At 39.2% G+C, this 19,962-nt stretch overlaps 1 protein-coding gene across 1 annotated transcript in view; it reads right to left on the reverse strand.

Moving 5' to 3' along the window:
- NCOA2 (nuclear receptor coactivator 2) overlaps nt 1-19,962 on the reverse strand; it is a 170,135-nt gene that overhangs the window by 137,747 nt on the left and 12,426 nt on the right. The window lies entirely within an intron of this gene.

Consider the following 19,962-nt stretch of genomic DNA (forward strand, 5'->3'; position numbering starts at 1 on the left):
TTCCACATGCCGCGGAGCAACTAGGCCCATGAGCCACAACTACTGAGCTGAGCCTGCACGTCTGGAGCTTGTGCTCCACGACGAGAGAGGCCGCGACAGTGAGAGGCCTGCGCACCCTGATGGAAAGTGGCCCCCGCTTGCCACAACTAGAGAAAGCCCACGCACAGAAACGAAGACCCAACAAGCCAAAAATAAATAAATAACTTAATTAATTAATTAAAAAAAAAAAACAAAGCTAGGATTAGAATGAAGAGTCTCAGACTATGCCCAATCTTCAAAGTCTAAAGAATATGTCAAAGCAACGAATAAATAAGACAAACTCAGTAAAACCCTCAATCCTTGTACTAACTTTTATTACATACTTCCGTATTTTGTTATTGAGTGGAGATCCGCCATGTAAAAGTCTTATGACTGGTACAAACTATGCCATATGTAAATGAGAAATTAAAATGCCTGAATAAAGAAACAATTCACTGCACTGGGTCCCTGATTCGGGAGTTAAACACAAGACTGATTAGTCAGAGGGATAAGCCAAATATAAAGTGTGAAGAAAATCTGACAGAAGACATCTACTCTAAGTCATTCCTTTGTATTCAACACCTCTACTGAGAAACAGAGTTAGAACCACAGCCCTCCTTTAAAAAGCTATCTAAAACAAAAGCAAATAAAGTCAATTCTCCAGTAGCTTAGATATTATAGACGTGTGAATACATGCTCAGAGAGTGGAAATAAATCTTAATATTTCAAAAATATTTCTTGACCCTAATACCTCCAAAGGGGTAAGAGTTTAATGAGGATTAAGGGCCTATCTATCCTTGGTGCTGAGCTAGGCACCATACCTAATCATTTTCTTCGAACAAAATAATGAAGAAAAAAATCAATAACTTAAATGTTCAACTTCTAGTGTTAAGTATCACAAGCACTATTATACAGTCAACCAAGAAAATGAATGAAAAGTACACTAACATGCATCTCCCACTTTTAAGATACTAAAGGCTGTCAATTTGTTTTCCATAAAAACACAGCCAATATCACTTATTTTGATAGAAAAAACTATTCCTTAGAAGTTCCTGGCTAAAAAATGATTAACAACTAAAAATATTTACAAAGAGCTTAACAAAAATGAAAAGAATCACTGTTACTATTGAAACATGAACTAGTGAATGGACATTTTTCTGGGAAAAGCCACATTATCTGGGTTCACATGATAGGGCATCATAAAGATAAAACAGCATATTACATTTTGCTAACATGACAATATGCTTTAACAGAAAAGATGAAGGAATGACAAAATCATGTGAAATGTTCTCATTTAGAGGAAAAAGCTTAGGATATGGCAAATAGTGAATACGATGGCAAAACACTGCAGTGAAATTTGAGTCTTAGTTTAGTAAAACATGTAAAGTTCAATTAAAAAATACTTCAGTACATACAGCAGGTATTATGAAATAATCACAGCAAAAGAAATTAGCAAGCACCTAAATATCAAAGCTTCAAATTAAAGTGATTTTAAGCACAGTTAATGTTTACTGAGTGCTTAGTAAGTGCTAAGCCCTTTACACCCATTATCCCATTTAATAACAACCCTAAGAAGTAGACATTTATCTTATCCCCATTTTACATTAAGTGTCAAAGCTTGGATTCACACCCGGAATCTGACTTGGTTCTTTACCTACTACAATAATATACATTGTATTAACATGTATGTATTAACATATGGCTCTTTAACCGTATAGTAATGTACACTGTATTAACTTTCATGTAAATTTAAGGATCAATCACATACACAGGATAATTAACACGCCCAATCCTCTTGTAACATGGGAGTACTCCTATGAATTGCTCAAATCTATACATGCTTAAGTACGTCTACATAAAGAAGAGGAGAGAGGCAAAGTAGTGACACTTGGTTCCTGACGTGGAAAAAAGAAACCAGGGTCACTCTTTTTGCAGCTCCTTGAATCACAGCCCAGATAGCGGCATGGCTGGGATGCTGTGGGAGGGATACATCCTGCCGAACAAACCATGGTGTCTCAACGCACTGAATACGCAACTCTAATAGGCTTATACCAGCTTGGGGAGAGAAGGAGGATGAGAAGCTAGTGGGTAAAAGCACAATCTAGCTAAGGCAGTTGGCAGCCAATGTGGGAACAGAACGCCTAAGAAGGCTGCCTTAATTTCTGCTTTGATCCAAAAGAGACGGTATTTCTTTTTTATCTTTGAGGAAGTGGAGTAGTGAGCAAGGAGGGCATGCATTCTGCGGTACCATCATTTTTAGAACCATCGTTTTTATATATACGGTACCATCATTTTTAGAAAAAAGAAAAAGCCATATTTATGCCTCTTATTTTTTAAATCACTAGTTAAGGTAAGCCTATAGTTTCTACCACTAATTTTAGCATTTTCCTTTTGTTCTAAAAATCAAGGGTGAGTCAAATTCTTATTTCTGAATTAGGGCAGTCGACCACACAGGAGTCTACCAAGGATTAACTAAAGGTCTGAACATTTTTAATAGTTTATTAAAAATAATACGAATATACATACACGTATCTACCCAGAAGTCAAACTGAACAACTCTACCAACTGAACCAAAATATCTGTTTACATTTTTAAATGGAATAAGGCAAAGTATACATCCCTCTGGCTCAAGATAAATATGTTCCTAAAATGTATATAAAATGTTTCTCACCTACCAAATACTATTTTCCTATTAAATCACATGATTTAATACGTTTCCTTCAAAAACAAAAGCCACACTGATGGGCTGAGCTAAAAATCTGGAGAGGGCTCCCCTGGTGGCGCAGTGGTTGAGAGTCCGCCTGCCGATGCAGGGGACACGGGTTCGTGCCCCGGTCCGGGAAGATCCCACGTGCCGCGGAGTGGCTGGGCCCGTGAGCCATGGCCGCTGAGCCTGCGCGTCTGGAGCCTGTGCTCCGCAACGGGAGAGCCCACAACAGTGAGAGGCCCGTGTACCACAAAAAACAAAACAAAACAAACAAACAAACAAACAAATAAAAATCTGGAGAAATCTGACCACATGCCTAAGAAGTATGTATTCCAACAGGGGCCTGCAAGCCATCAGCTGAGTCCCATTGGTTTAGGTCGATTACTAGTGAAAATCGAAAAACAAGTGAAAATGATCAGAACCTGGCAGGAAAACGAATGATGCTGACCCCTCTCCATTCTGACCAATTAAAACTCACGCAGCAGAGCCGCACAGGCACAAATGATGATACTTCTCTCTTCCCTTAACAGAGCCCATTACTTAGGGTCACGATTGCATAATCAAGATGCACAAATTATATTTTAAAATTCATTATGAGAAAATTAAAAATATTTCATGGAGGTATCATATTTATCAGAAGCTAATTCTTTAACTTTCTTTCAGATAATTTTAAGTGCCAATATAGCTGCAACACTCACTAAAGGGTCTTCTTAGGTTCAACTAAATATTCACACTCAAAACGACCATAGGCAACACCTGGCATCAGTCTCCTGAGAAGGATACAGGCCAGAACAGGGCTTGCCAGCCAGGGAGCGTTAGGCTCTACTCCACCGTGGAAGTACTTCCCAGACCAAGGATCAGTTCCACCCTGGATGGGTGCAGGAGCTGCCCCTTTAGATGTTTCCTGCTCCAGAGAAGCCAGTATCTCTTTTAACAAGTTCATAGGCAAAGCTTCCAAAGTCCCTGTGGGGGAAATGCTTGTTTATAAGACTCATTGCACCCAGGGAATCTCAAAGCTAGGGCTCCCGCATCAGGTATTTGTATTTCATTTATCCTCCTATTCAAGATGCAGTTAACCAATCAGGGGTCATTTTTACTGAATATAATGTTGCCTAGAATCATAGTAGATATACAGTCTTATCAGACTACCAAAGAAACAGAGTTAACCAAAAGTTAAAAATGCCAACCTGAAGTATCTCGATTATATCAATAACTCTAAATCAATATAAAAGGGAATTCCCTGGCGGTCCAGTGGTTAAGACTGCACTTCCACTGTAGGGGTCCCGGGTTCGCTCCCTGGTCGGGGAACTAAGATCCCACAAGCCGCACAGCACGGCAAAAAAAAAAAAAAAAAAAAAAATATATATATATATATATATATATATATATATATAAAACATAGCCCAATAGAAAAATGGGCAAAATGTATTAACAGGCAATTCAGAAAAACTGAAATGGCCAATGTGTAATCTCAATAGTAATCAGAGAATGTCTATTAAAAGTAAAATGAAATACCATTCCACACCCTTAACACTGTCAAAAATTAAATCTTAAATCACATATTTTACAACCCAGCAATTACCCTCCTAGGTAATACCCCAGAGAAATTCTCACATGTACACAAGTTGGCATTCACAAAAATGTTTGCTGCTGGAATGTACAAGTGCAAAAAATTGGAAACAACCTAACTGTTCATCAAGAGGAAAATGGACAAATTGTGACATGTTCATATAATGGAATGCTGTACGCTGGACTGACTTGCAAATACATGGACATTATCTCAAAACAAAGTTATAGGAAGAAAGCAAGTGGCAAAACCAAATGGTCAGTGTGAGATATTTAATCAACTTTTACAACACACAAAATGATACCAAATATTATAAACAGTTAAAAACACAAAGAGTAAAAGTAAAAAGCAAAAATAAAAAGCATGGGTACAATAAACAACAAACTGTAGACAGCAGTTATCTTTGAGAAAAGAAAGAGAATGCTATAAATAATCCAAAGAAAAGGGGTCAAAAAAGTGTCTTTTAATTGGTAAAGAAGAATAAGCATTTAAAATCCAAATAAGATTTTATCTTGGTAGTTCTCGATCAGAAAACACTACAAGACACTGGTTCTCTAACTTTAAGACGATCATTCTATTTGTAACTCTCTTTTTTTTGCATTGAACTCCTCTTTCAATCTACTGACTGCCTTTTTGATGCCAGGACCCTTGGTCCAGTTGGGACGCAGCGCCCACTGCTCTAGACCAAGCCTTCGCCTCCCACTCTTCTCCTGGCCTCTGGCCTCCCCCTCTCCATTTCACCCCCAAACTCACCCTGTTCACCAAGAGCAAATCAATCAACATAAAATGTCACTTTGGTAATCTCCCTCATCAGATCCTGAGATGTAAATCTCTGATGGCAGCCACTGCCTGGAGAATGAAAGGAAAAGGCTTTTAACCCAGCGTTTAAAGGCCTCAGAGTTGGCTCAACGTGTGTCCTCTATTCCTCCTCTACACAAAGGGTTCTCTGGCTTTGCTCATTCCCCTCTCCTGCTCTTTGTTCAAGCTGTATCTCTTGCCGAGAATGCTACACCTTCACCACCTCTCTTCAGGTATCCAAATCTTAGCTGTCTTCCAAGCCTTTGCAGCGTGTTTTATCTCCCCCATAAACCCCTCCCTATCCAATGTGACCTAATTTGGACTCATTTGTTCATTCAAATACTTATTGGATGTAGGCATGTGGCAGGAGACTTAGCTCTGGGGGCACTCGTGGAATGCCTATGTATACTACACATGAATTAAAAACTGGTGGTCCAAGGCTAACACTCCGCACTCCCAATGCCAGGGGCCGGGGTTCGATCCCTGGTCAGGGAACTAGTTCCCACATGCCACAACCAGGGGTTCGTATGCTGCAACTACAAGATCCTGCATGCTGCAATGAAGACCCAGCATAGCTAGCTAAATAAATAAATAAATAAATATTTAAAAACCCAAAAAACAAAAAACATCCTGGTCTTTTTGTTAATGTTTATATGTCAACCTCAACTATGCTACAAGCTTCTTAAAGGTAAGGGATTCATTTTTTTCCCCACTGAGCAACTAACATCGTACTTTGTAGTGGTCAGAGTTCAATAAATTATCTCTGGTTAAATGAATTTTGAAATGATAAGGTTATATCACCTAATTTTTTGACCCAAAATAATTAACACTTATCCTTGGAGCTTTGAATAACGGCAACATTTTCTTGTGAAGTAGATATCTAGACAACAAGAACAATGGACTTGGAGTCAGAAGGTCTTGTTTGAATTTAGCCTCCACTACTTACTACCTCTGGCCATAATACTCTCTCTCTCATTAATCTCCATAAAATGAAAGTATTCACACCTATCTGAGAAGACTTTCACAACTGTTATGAGGAATAAGTAAATTAGGAAAAGACCTATGTTATTTATTACGTAAGAAGAGAGTCTACCTGGTTCCTCAGAAGAATTATGAACCTCTGTGATAAATCCTTGCTCTCCTGCTTGGTAGAGTTGCCCATATGAGAAGCAGCTGGTCTTGAAATCAATTTCTACAATTTGGAGTCTGCCCTTGTGATCTTCATTTGGAACCCATTCTTGGAACCACCATTTGCCCTCTGTCCTGTCTTAATATTTAAGGCCCAATCTTCCCCTTTGGCAGTGCCACAGACCCACTGCCCCGCTATTTCAGGTACCGCTCTCAGCTCACTGAGACCCACCCCTGCAAGCTAATTTCCAGTAGACCATCTAGGCTATAATATATCCTCTAAATTTACTGATACTCAATGTAGCGATTTTTATATGATATGGCAGCAAACAGAAATCTGTGCGTTCAGTTTGGAGGCAAAAATCTTACATTAGGCATAGTTTGACTACTTCTTCCTAAATCTTTTCTTCCTGGGTCACGTTTCTACACCACAATGCAACACCTAAGTAACCACCGTATAATATCTAAGATTATGGGCTCCGGTGCCAGACTAGTTTAAACACTGGCTGCGCTAGACGTGTTGCCTCAGAAAAATTATTTCACACCTCCGTGCCTCAGGTTCCTCTCCCGTGGAAGAGTAAGTACCACCAGCACCAACACCACCAGCACCACTACCTACCTCCTAAGGGCTGTAGTGTGAAATGAGTCAGCACAAGTAAAACAGAACAGCACCTGGTACGAATGCTGTACAAGTTCTGTACTCTTCATAGGCGGTAACACCAGTTACTGGAGGAATAAGGTGTAAGTATCGTTTTAATGCTTTAACAGTAAGGTTGAGCAAGTATCTTTCTGGCGAGGAGGTCCTTTTAAGCTTAACAAATTATAGGTATGATATTATTAGCTATCTACTCAGTTTATCTATAAGGATACATTTATAGATAAATTTATTTATAATTTCATTCCCAACAGGTTCATTGTTTTTATAAGAAAAAATGTTCCCTAGGGAAAAAATGTCAAAAGGAGGGAAAAGTAAAGAAAGAAGGGAAACACTCATATTTCTACTATCTGAAGACATTATTTAACAAAGATTAACAATTTTTAACAAAACACAGTTTTTAAAAAGTTGTATAAAAATGAATCCTAAAAAAAAAAAAGAATCCTACCATTGTCACCTAACAGCATCGCAAAAGTATTTTTCTTTATTATTTCAGCCTTTGAAAATATAATTTTTAATAGTACCATAATATTCCAAGTTGAGTTCATACACTTCAAAGCAAACATGGGCAGGCTTTTCTTGTAATAACTGCAACCAATATACAAAATACATATATTTACATCTGTCATCCTAAATTCATCCCCAATAAGAAAAAGTCATAGATATGCCTAGGCTGAAACTTTAATTTTCAATCAAATAGCTTATGGTGCCTTAGGTTATACATAAGGCATGCGTTACATATAACGCATATTCACTGAAACCCCAATTACTAATTCTATCACATTCAAAATATACCACCTCTGACTGCCTAAGAGCAGCCAGTGAAAATGTTTCATTTACAGAAACAATCAGGGAAGCATCATGGTTTGATAACGTGAGCCACTGAGCTGTGAAGGTGAGAACCGGGATTCAGGTCCCAGCACAGCCCATAAGTAACCATGCAACAGCCAGAAAATTGTCTGCTAACTATAGGCCTTAACTTTGAAGGAATTACATGATTCCTAGGGCCTCTTCCAGCTCTAAAACAAAGATGCTCAGAAATAAAGATGATCACAGTTCCATCACCTACATGAAAATGATCTGTCCTAGTTGACAGATGATTCTTACTGACGGAAATCATATCCTAATACCTGGAATTATGTTCAGTGCTGTCCCAGACAGCCTGCACTTCCTTGCTATGTAAATTTTCTTTAAAACTAAAAAATTACAATAAAAATTCTACTTTAGTCTTTCCTGCCAGCTTGGCACCCCTACCTCTTTTTACAACAACAGCTAAAAATAACAATTAAATATTTGTAGTTGCTCTCGCTGAAGAAACTTTCGCTTCTGTGGTGCACAAGAAAACTTTACTTTGAAATCTGCCTAACCAACAGACGACAATACTGTCAGTTCAAATAAATATGCTTGCATGGTTAACAAAAAAGAACGCTGTATGAAATCATGCTTGAATTCATTTATTTTGAAGACATACCTAAGAGCAATTAGTTTAAAGATAAAGACAACAATGATGGATTACCTATCCCATATTTATTTAAAATAGAGTACCTGCTTTGCAGGAGTTTTCAAAGCAGATTAAATTAGCAACTAAAAATCTATGAATGCACTCCAGAATGCTAATTTTGTTAATATTTTGTTTATTTGTAATATGCAGCAAAAGGGAAGAAATATGTTGAAAAATATATCCTGGCTCATTAAAAAAAGCAACACAGGCTTATGCTTTTTTAATTTTTTAGACATTTCCTTAAAGCAAGGAGGAACCCTCTCTTAGCCAGCTTTCAAATAAACATTCACTCCTGGTCTTAATTATAAACAAGATGCAGTACAGTAAATGACAGGTGTGTGGTGTCTTTCTCTTCAGTTAATAGAAAATAATACACTCAAAGAAATGGGGCAAAGTAAGCACCAGAGTACTGCCAAGGAGACTAAGCTTATTAATACTAATTTTTTACGTTTCAACTGACTAAATGTACCTGTAATTGGTACCCTGGTTGTAAATTTAAACTGCTATGCTTATGTAATAAGCAGTCATTATGCACTTTCTTTTGTGTTCTCTAATGGGAAAACTGGGAAGGTCTTTCCCGTTTTTAAATTAAATGCTTTAATAAAGTAGGATTTTTAGGAGAACAAATACTCAACTTCTTACGTTGTAAATTAGTAAAAAAGCTGCTCTCACTGGACTTGTCTGTGTAGAAACTACAGTGATTAAATGCTTTCCAGAGCTTACATGCTAGTGCTTTCAACATCAAGAACTAAAACCAGGATCATGTCAGCGCTCTGTTCTGCTAAGCTTTAGACGAAGGGTGAGCCACGGCGCAGTGGGCAGGCTCTGGCCACGCTGAGATGCGCAGAAACACCACAGCGACCCAGAACGACCAAAGACGGTCTGCTTCTGACCCCATGTGCTTGCACACTAGCCCAGAACCCATGTGTTTGCCAACATGGCTTCTACACATTCAGCTAGCAGAACTTATCCTCACTCCTGAATCACTGCCTAGTCAAGAAAGTTCCTAGCTGAAAGCCCTCCACTCTCCACAGGAGAAAGTTCAGACAGATTCTAGGAAACTGGAACAGGAGACTGGGAAAATGTAGCGATTCTGCACACAGGCGTATAACTACTGAAAGAAATGTTTTAAAGTATGTGTATTTTGAGTCAACTGATTTCCAACTTATAGAAATTTAGTTGTAAATAGTTGAAAAATTGAGTTGTGAAAACACTTTTTTTTTTTTTTTTGGTATTTCAAAATGTGTTCAAACTTGGTAGAATCTGCAGTACCTCTGAAACTTGAAGCTTTTTCACGTCTCTTCTCCCATCTTTAAATTGCCTCTAAAATTTCATCGCCAGTATTCTGCTACAGGTACAGACATGGCTAAAACACATTCATCCCAGAAGGAGGTCTGTTTACAGAAATTAAGCCACATTCAGTCAAAGCAAAGCACATGCTTCAACACGAAAAGCCTACCCACTCCTCCAAAACATCCTTAGTAGTGTCTGTCTGACTTATCTTCATGTCTCTTCTACTCCTCCCTTAAGTTTTCTTTGTCATTTTGTTTATATTACCCTGTGCTTTTCCTTTGATAACAGTAATTTTAAAAGGCTCAAGAAACTTTCTTCTGACCGTAGATTTAAGAGAGCGGTCTTGTAACCTGTGGGTCTAAAAGCAGAGAACCCCTTGCTCCACCTCTTAACATCTGTCACAAGAGTCAGATTACAAATCAACCCAAAGAGGGCGTCAGGAGGTGGAAGTGAAGAGGGAACACAAGAAAAGGAACAACCTGGTTACTGGTTAGGTCATCAGCAGAAACTATAATATAGTTTCGATTCCTTATCTGATACAATCATACCAAGGGATCTCATTTTAGAAAACAGCATTAAACTGAATGCTTAATGGTTGAAAAAAAGAGACCATTCTACTTTCCTAAATAGGAATCCTCTTTGAAGATGTAAAATAATAATCCTTTTATTGGTCAATCTATGGAGATTTGTTAAAACACGTATGAAAAAATAAATATTTTCAGTGAAGAGAACTACTCTTTCATTCCCAGTTTTTTAAAAGAGACTTCTAATGTCATCAGAAATATTAAGAGAAATACATTAATTAAAAACCAACGGATAACAATATATGTAAGCTACTTATGCATTTTACTAGAAAAATAACTTTATCTCTGATGCTCTCTATTTTAAAAACTGACCTGTGTACTGCTTTTAATAATTGTGTTTCTAAATCTTCTGAGATTACTGAAGTGGACAAAGAGATTAATCAGTACCTATTTATGGGCTGCCAAAATATACTTTTAATATTTTAAATGATAAGAGAAGCCTAAGGCAGTTGGCAAACATCTCAGTAAATCTGAGTCTAAACAGTTTTAACTTATAACTTTATGCCAAACAAACTTATTTCAAGGAAACATTTTTTAGGTACTAGATGGTTCTCTAATATATACAAACACCCAAAGAGCAATTTAGATCCAACTTTTACCCCATTAAAACACTGAAGTTCCCAGAGCACATAGTGTAACCTGATCATAAGTGCTATGAAGGGTGAGAGTTGACTCTATGCTAAATCTTGCCATCTGTAGGTGTTTTACACAACTCCAGTTTTTTGGGGTTTTTTTTGTTTTTTTAAATGGGGTCGAAAGTTTACAATACATTTTTCTGCTCATTACCAATCACAAAATTCTTCTATGGTATGTCATCCTTGAACAATTCTCTGAGCAATTTGGGTATACCCAATCATAAATTTGTACAACAAGAGCTCTATCCCCAAATCCATACACATTCCTATTATGCATAGTCTTTAATGATAAAGCAAATAATATTTATTTATTTATTTAAGAAAAGGATTAAACTTCCCACAAGATAATTCTCCCAAAGACACCACTTTTAGAATACAACAATTATTCTTACTTTAAAGACTCCTATACAAAAACACAGACAGCTTGCAACCCAACAGTTCACAAAGAATGTAAAGTGAAAAAGTATTCATACTCAGGACCTCACTTCTGTTGTTACTAAATGAACTCTACTTATACTCAAGATGCTCACTAACCCCCCTCATTTCACCTCTAATGTTCACAAGAGAAACACTGATGTACTGTGCCCCACGACTGGGATTCAGGACTGGAGAACTGTCACAGTGAGTTAGACCAAACAGATCTACACTACAATTAAACATATTAAAACGCCTGCATATAAAGAGCCCATACATGGCTAATAAAAAGGCCCTTTCACCCAACCAGTAGGTTGATCTGTAGTTCTGACAATTTTCAATTAGCAACCACTTCAAAATTCAAAAAAGTACAAATACGCCACTTTCTAAAATTCTCTCATTTTCGGTTTATTTTTCTCATTTACAGTTATCAAACTTTACTTGCCAAACTCTACCCTTAATTAATCACAGGAAATTTCCAGTAAATTGAAATCATCACCATACATTCAGTAGGCGTAATGTGAAAGCATCAAAGGGTAGAACACAAAAAGAAATAAGAGGGCTTCCCCGGTGGCGCAGTGGTTAAGAGTCCGCCTGCCGATGCAGGGAATACGGGTTCGTGCCCCGGTCCCGGAAGATCCCACATGCCGCGGAGCGGCTGGGCCCGTGAGCCATGGCCGCTGAGCCTGCGCGTCCGGAGCCTGCGCGTCCGGAGCCTGTGCTCCGCAACGGGAGAGGCCACAACAGTGAGAGGCCCGCGTACCGCAAAAAAAAAAAAAAAAAGAAATAAGAAAGCAATAACATACAGCTACATTTTACCTTCTAAAAGAATTGTAAGACCTAAAAATACTATATAAAATCATGTAAATTTGAGTTCTATTTTCAATATATAAGGAGAACTTAATATTTTAAAAAACGCTTCTGGGTCCTATTTTTAAACTGAATAATTTGGCAGTACATACAATCAACTATTTAAACTATTTTATATGTAGGAGTCTGATATATTAAAATGAGTTAAATCAATGTAGTATTACTCTAATTTTAAAAACAAACAAACAAAAATCAGAGCCAACTGAAGAGGAACACATTAAGCAAAGAAAATATGAAAGAAATTTTGAATTAATGTTTCTAATTAGCAAGGGCTTTCACATAGACTTAAAAGCAAATTTCCCTTTCCCAATTAATTAGAACACCAACACAAAGAACTAGACTCTAATTGACAATTCTTTCAGAGAACTAGGATGGGACAGATGTGACCAAACAGCAGAATACATGTTCTCTAATTTAAAAAAAAAATTGTGACAAAAATCGTGAGTTAGACAGATAGATAGACAGACAGATGGATGGATAGATGGATGGATGAATGGTGGTTCCTATGCTTAAATAAGAACACCTCTGAAAAATCATAAAGGCTGTGTAGCTGGTAGTATGGCAGAAATATTTTGGCTAAAAAATAAGCTCACTCTGCTCAAAGTAACACTAGACTTTGCAAAGAGCTTTTTGTCAGCTTACATATAATGTAAAATACTGACTGAAAAGACTTCTGAAAAAATCTAGAATTGTTCCTCTTCCTATTAATGATCCCATTAATTATCACAGACGTATTTCAGTGTTTGCCATTAACTTAAATAGGAGAATTTTACAATACACTCAGAGAATTCCAGTTGCTTCCTCCAAGATAAAAAGAGGCACAATACTAATGTGAAATGGATATGCCTAAATTAAATGAAACGAGAGAAAAATTAAGAAAGAAATCTGGGACAGGACCCATAACAGCACTGCAATTAAAAAGATAAGGGAAGGAAATTCTCAGGAAAGACAAATAAATCCTCCAGCCTCTAAGATGAGGGACTTGCTCTTGGGGGGAAGAAAGATTAACATTAAAGAATAGCAAATTGAGGGGATTTAAGAAGCAAATTAAAAAATACTGCAGCAAAGCTTTCTGAGTGCCAAATTTTAAATGTATGTACGCCTACAAGTTTTGAAACAATTCTCTAAACTTCTGATACACAGACCTTTTAAAAACATAGACATCATCTACATATACATGGTATTTTAAAATTTCTGATAATTTTTCATTCTTTATTAGCTACTAAATTTTACCTACTATTTTCTGTCTCACTTTACAAGTAAAATAATTTTAGAATCAATAACAAAATGATAAAGTATAAATATACTAAAGCCAAAATACCTTGTCTTAAACAATTTCTAAGATTCTTTCTAGGCAAAGCTTAGGGAGTTTCTCCGTTTACGCCTATTCCTCAATCCCAATCATGGGCAGTTCCTATAGGTTCTCATTTCCTTGGTTTCCTTATTAAAACAGTAAAGTTTTTGTTTTTTCCTGATTAGTCCAGTGATCATATAAAAACAAAATAAGACAAAAGGGCCAAAATGGTTTGCAAAGTATTTCTGCCATAAAGTATAACTGGACAGAAGTCACCTAAGAGTTGAGCGGCTCAACTACCCAATTTCCTTCTGAAACCCTACACATTGATCTGTGTTGTTATTTTATCTTCCTAATTAGAGCATGCTTTCCACCATTCTACACTTTTATTCTACATCATCATCATCATCATTATCCCTTGCCTTTTCTGTTGTTCCAAGTAATAATCTTCTCTTTCCTTTTTAAAAAACTGAAAGTTAGGTAAGAAATTGTTTAATGATTCTTCTTTGAAGTTGTCCAATACGCTAAACTTTTCATTTAAATGAAACTGACCCTGAAAGTGTTTTAAAAGACCCCAAATCTCTGCATGTTAAAATAAAATCGTTCTAAACTATATTATATTGTTTCATTGCCTTGTTAAATGGTGCTCTTTGGTAATATATTAACAGTAGTATTAAGGGTTGGAGAGTTAAGTAAAGATATTTTATTCCTTTACTAAATGTTATACAAATGCTAATTTTAGGTCACATCTATAAGTTATTAATAGTTTTATGTAGATTTGTTAATTATCAGGATTCTTACTGTCATTTCTTTTTTGATGAATATATCATAATTTATCCATTCTCCTGTTGTTACACATTTAAGGTTTTTTTTTTCCCCCAGTTTTATGCTATGTCCTCACTGTCATTTCTTGATGTATTTTAAATGCCTGTTTCTACCAGCTCATCTTCTGTTTTCCAGATAAATTAAGGGTGATTTACTCCCATATTCATATTTTTCATAATAGTTTTATTGAGATATTCACATCCAATACAACTCAAACGGTTTACATTTGCACAACTCAATGGTTTTCAATATATTCATAGAGTTGTACAACCAACACCACAGTCAGTTTTAGTGCCTTTTTATCACTCTACAAAGAAGCCCCATTAGCAGTCTCTCCCATTTCCCCCACTCCCAGTCCAGTCCCTGGCAACCACTAACCTTTCTGTCTCTAACGATTTGCTTATTCTATACAATATGTGGCCTATTATTACTGGCTTCTTTCACTAAACATAATATTTTCAAGGCTAATCCATTTTGTAACACATATCAGTACTTCATTTCTTTTTCTGGCTAAACAATACAGTGTGTACACACCACATTTTATTTTTCTTGCTGATAGACATTTGGATTGTTTTCACTTTATGGCAGTTATGAATACAGCTGCTATGAACCTTCTCATATTCATATTTTTATAAATATAGAAAATCTACTAAACAGTTTGTGCTAATAGCACGATGTAGATCACAGGGACCCTGGGTAACCAGAGAAGACAAAGCCAGGTCGTCTGTCGGACCTGGAATGAGGCCTCCATCCCTGAGCCCTCAATTACTACCTTCCTACCAAACTGCTCCAAAACTGCTCGGATCTGCTTATGTAACCCCATCACCTCTGCCACTACCCCTGTGTTCGACTCATCATCTCACCATCGAAGGATTTACTTCGATGGCCTAAATGTGGCTCAGCCTCCAGTCCTGCCCAGTGCAGGGTATTCATTCCAAAATACAAATTTCATCATTTCATTTCCCTGCATCAAACCCTTCAACAGATCCCTGACGCACTTAAGGTTAAAGTAAAAATGGCTTCGTAAGTAAGACGCTTAGATGATCTGGCCCCACTAACCTCTGCAATCTTGACCTCTGACTATGTCTGTAGCATCTATAAGGAATTATTTCAGTTAATTACTCTCTCTCACCACTGGACCTTTATACACGCTGCCCCTCTGCCGGGAATGACCCCCTCCCACCACCATGGGTGCTTCCCTCAGCCACAGAACTGTTTACACTCTACCTTTTTATAACCAACATCTCCATGATAATATAAGCGCAAAATGAGAAAATTTTGTGCTTTTCTCAAAGTTAGTGGTTCTAGTATGATGAATGGCATAGCGTGGATTCTCAACACGTATTTGTGGTTTTGATGAGAGAATGCTACTTACTGGCATACCTGAATAATTCTGGTGAGGAGGTAGGACTTTTCGAGGCTCCGGGCTTGAAAAAATATTGGTGAAAAAAAACACAAAACACAAACCTGCATCCTGGCTTAATCTCTCTGCAGTAGAGGCAAGTAACCCTCCACTGGCAGGCCATATGGTTCCCAATAGGACTGCCATCACTTCCACACAGCCTGTAGTGTGACCAGGGACTCGGTAAGATGCTTGCTCTACCTCCAGTCCCCTGGCAGGACTGATCCATAAATAGGCGGGTAGTACGTGCTAGGCCAGTGAGAGTCATTCCTGTGGTTTTTGCTGGCACTATCAGGAAAGAAATGCTCTCTTTAAAGGGGAACACTGGCTGTTAAAGTGATGTAAGCCAGAGCTGCTGACGGCCTTCTCTGCCATCACATAAGGTCCTAATTGGAAAAAGAAGCCAACACAGAATAAAGTGGAGACAAAGGAAAGAGAGAAGTTTCTGATGGCATCATTTAAATCGTCCATCCATATGCACCCAGAGCTGGTTGTGGCCTTGGATTTCCCAGACATGTGAGGAAATAAATTCCAGTATGGCTCACACTGGTTTGAGGTTTTTTTCTGGCAGCCAGAAGAGTCCAGGGCTACACATCAGGAACATCTACCTGTGTTAGCCTATAATTAGGCATCAAAATAAATGACTATCTATTTTTTGTTGTTGGTGCCATTTTATACTATATACACTAAACATTTATAAGCTCAGGCAAAGAATATGCCCTATTCTTAGGGATACGCTAGTGGAAGGCATGACTTCTGATAACAGAGCTGAACTCCGACTGCTTCCTTTGGTGGGTGAAACAATGCAAGAAGGTTGCCAGAGCCAGGGCAGAATCCTAAGCCCCCTGGAAACTGGGAGACCTGAAGCTTTCAGAATGATAAAAGCCAGCACCAGAACTAGACCAACTGAGAGCAGACCATGATTCTGTAGGAATCCATGTTACTTATTTTACGTCTCAGACACCTTTTTTTTTTTAACCTACACAACCATGGGTAAATCAAAATTCATTTGTCAACTAGGGTATCAATCTGGTGAAATTAAAGACCAGGTTTGGTTATGCAGAATTCTTCCCAACTTCATGTAAAATGTAGGAATATTGAATTTTAAACACAGTCCACCAATTACTTCCCTGTGGATGAATTAAGAAGGGCAGAGCCAGTTCACAAGGTGTTCATGAAACAAAACTGGGTGTTCATCTAAGCTAGATTTCTTTTCTTGAGGACAGGGCGAGATATGGAAATTAAGACATTATCTGTGTCCTCAGTGACTGACAGAGTACAGCAGAAAGAACAATATGACGGAGGAAAATCGGAAAACTGGATGTGAGCACAGGCATCCCCACTGTGCAGGCTTGGAGCTTTTCCTGACCAGTTTTAGTTTTTCCTCACAGGAATCCATCCTATCCCTTACTACGGGGCCCTTTCTCCTAAAGAGTGGCTTTGCATTACATTGTTGGTGACTTCCCACTGCATGTGAAATATCAAAAATGGGAGGCCAGTGTGGGCTGTGTGGAAAGGACGTCGCATCAGATACAGCTATCTGCAGGGGGAGTGAGGGTGACGAGGAGGGGCACATGTATCAGCCAGCCTGCCTACGGAAGCTTCTGAGGAAGATGCTCACTAAGCATCATGAGGTCAGTCATTAAATTTTAGGAAAAAAATATATGAGAAATGCCAGGTATGAAAGATGCTTCTGTAGCGGTAGTGACTTAAACCCTTCTCCCATTCACGGAGCATAGCCTGTAATAGAGAAAACATGCATGTGGCTTCCAGGAGATCAGGGGAAAAGGTAAGGGAACTGCAACTGGCTAGGGAGTATTCCCAGAAAAGCCCCTAAACTAGGAAATTCATCATCCCACTGAATTTTCTTGGATGGTAGCGGCCAAAGGAACAACACTGAACAGAAATCAGCGGCCTCCCAGCAAAGGGAGATGCAGGCCCAGAGTCCTGCTTAATACCACACAGCAGGTGTGTTCATAGCTACTTACAGTATCTGTTTAGAAAAAGCATTAAGCTTCAGAATTTCAGGCTTTCACGTCTGCGAGATGTAGAGTATACAATAAAACCACTATTAGGATGCTCGTGAGATGACAAATGCTACCCCCCTACCACCACCAAACTTGGTTCATTATTTATTATTTGAAGCCCTTCTAAAAATGTATGACGATAATCTCCTACTTTAATAAATATAACAATCAAAAGATAATTTTACCTTTCTCTACGATTTAAGATCTTAGAGTCCTTAGGACCATCATTCTGAATATTTGATACCAATACAAAATAATGAAGCTTTATAAGGGGTGGGAGGTAATACAGAATGTCTATGGCCCCAAACAAATTATTAAGTGTGTACATGCACGTGTTATTTTCTAATTTCCTTTTAGGAGAGTCTATTTAACAGGAATGTAAAGGAATAATATTATTATTTAATTCAGCATCTCAGCATGGGGTTCATGTTAATGTAAGTTCATGATATCCAACTAGGTGCATATGGATTGATTATAAAGATTAATAAAGGGCTTCCCTGGTGGCGCAGTGGTTGAGAGTCCGCCTGCCTATGCAGGGGACAAGGGTTCGTGCCCCGGTCCGGAAGGATCCCACATGCCGCGGAGCGGCTGGGCCCGTGGGCCATGGCCGCTGAGCCTGCGCGTCCGGAGCCTGTGCTCCGCAACGGGAGAGGCCACAACGGTGAGAGGCCCGTGTACAGCCAAAAAAAAAAACAACCTGCAGAACGAATCTTACCCTTGTTTACTGTGCTTTTCCTGGTCACCTCCCAGAATTGGCCTCAACACCCACCCCAGGCCCAGCACCTTTCTTTTGTCTTTAGCGGAAGATGGTATTTAAGGGAGTGGCTGGGGCCCTCTTGGGGAGTTTTACTCAGTTTCCCTCTGTATCTCCCATATATACACGAGATATACATGTTAAACTTCTGTGTGTTTTTCTCTTGCTAGTCTGTCTTTATTCCAGGGGGTCTCAGCCAAGAACTCAGAAGGGTAGAGGGAGAATTCGTCTTCCTCCTCCCTGCCCCACATCTCATGCTGGCCTCTGAGGGTGGCCAGATCCCCTCTTTTTAGAGGCTCTGGGGGAGATGGAGAAGGCTAGGGGGCTGGCCTGGGCTTCAAGCCCAGCTTCACTGGTTTCTAGCCTTGGCACAATGCCTCTCCAGCCTCAGGTTGTCACCTGTGAAGTGAAGATCATCATCCGCCCCCATCAGGTCTTATAAGGATTATGTCTTCTGTGCCAGACACATAGTAGTGAAACTAAGCCCCCCTAAAACCGAGTTCCCTTACCAAGTTTAGGATTAATCCCTCTATCCCAAACTTCATTCCCTTTCTTGTCCCGTCTGACCTCAATCCTGTGCTAACTGAACACTAATCAACCAGAGTCAGATGATTAAAATTGCAGATGTTGATAACATCGTTAATGTACCAAAATGGCTATTGTAGATAACATTGCTAACATACAAACTCAGCTTGTTTCTCCGGGGCGAGATGAGCTCACAGACCCCAGAGCCATGGACCACCTGGCCAGGGAATCGTAAACCAGACATATCCTGATGCCTGAAACTACGATTAAGAAATGTCACAAGGCTTCCCTGGTGGCGCAGTGGTTGGGAGTCCGCCTGCCGATGCAGGGGACACGGGTTTGTGCCCCGGTCCGGGAGGATCCCGCGTGCCGCGGAGCGTTTGGGCCTGTGAGCCATGGCCGCTGGGCCTGCGCGTCCGGAGCCTGTGCTCCGCGACGGGAGAGGCCACAACAGTGAGAGGCCTGTGTACTGCAAAAAAAAAAAAGAAAAAAAAGAAATGTCACAGCAGGGGCTTCCCTGGTGGCACAGTAGTTAAGACTCTTTGTACTCCAGGACTTCCCTGGTGGTGCAGTGGTTAAGAATCTGCCTGCCAATTCAGGGGACATGGGTTCAATCCCTGGTTAGGGAACTAGATCCCACATGCATGCTGCAACTAAGAGTTCACATGCCACAACTAAGGAGCCCAAGCACTGCAACTAACACCGAGTGCAACCAAATAAATAAATATTAAAAAAAGAAGAAGAAAAGAATGGGTGCAATTCTGATTTAAAAAGAAACAGAGGGGCTTCCCTGGTGGCGCAGTGCTTGAGGGTCCGTCTGCCGATGCAGGGGACACGGGTTCATGCCCCGGTCCGGGAAGATCCCACATGATGCGGAGCGGCTGGGCCTGTGAGCCATGGCTGCTGAGCCTGCGCGTCCGGAGCCTGTGCTCTGCAACAGGAGAGGCTACAACAGTGAGAGGCCC

This window comes from Lipotes vexillifer, unplaced genomic scaffold (assembly GCF_000442215.2).
Source record: "Lipotes vexillifer unplaced genomic scaffold, Lipotes_vexillifer_v1.1 scaffold815, whole genome shotgun sequence".
Taxonomy (NCBI): domain Eukaryota; kingdom Metazoa; phylum Chordata; class Mammalia; order Artiodactyla; family Lipotidae; genus Lipotes; species Lipotes vexillifer.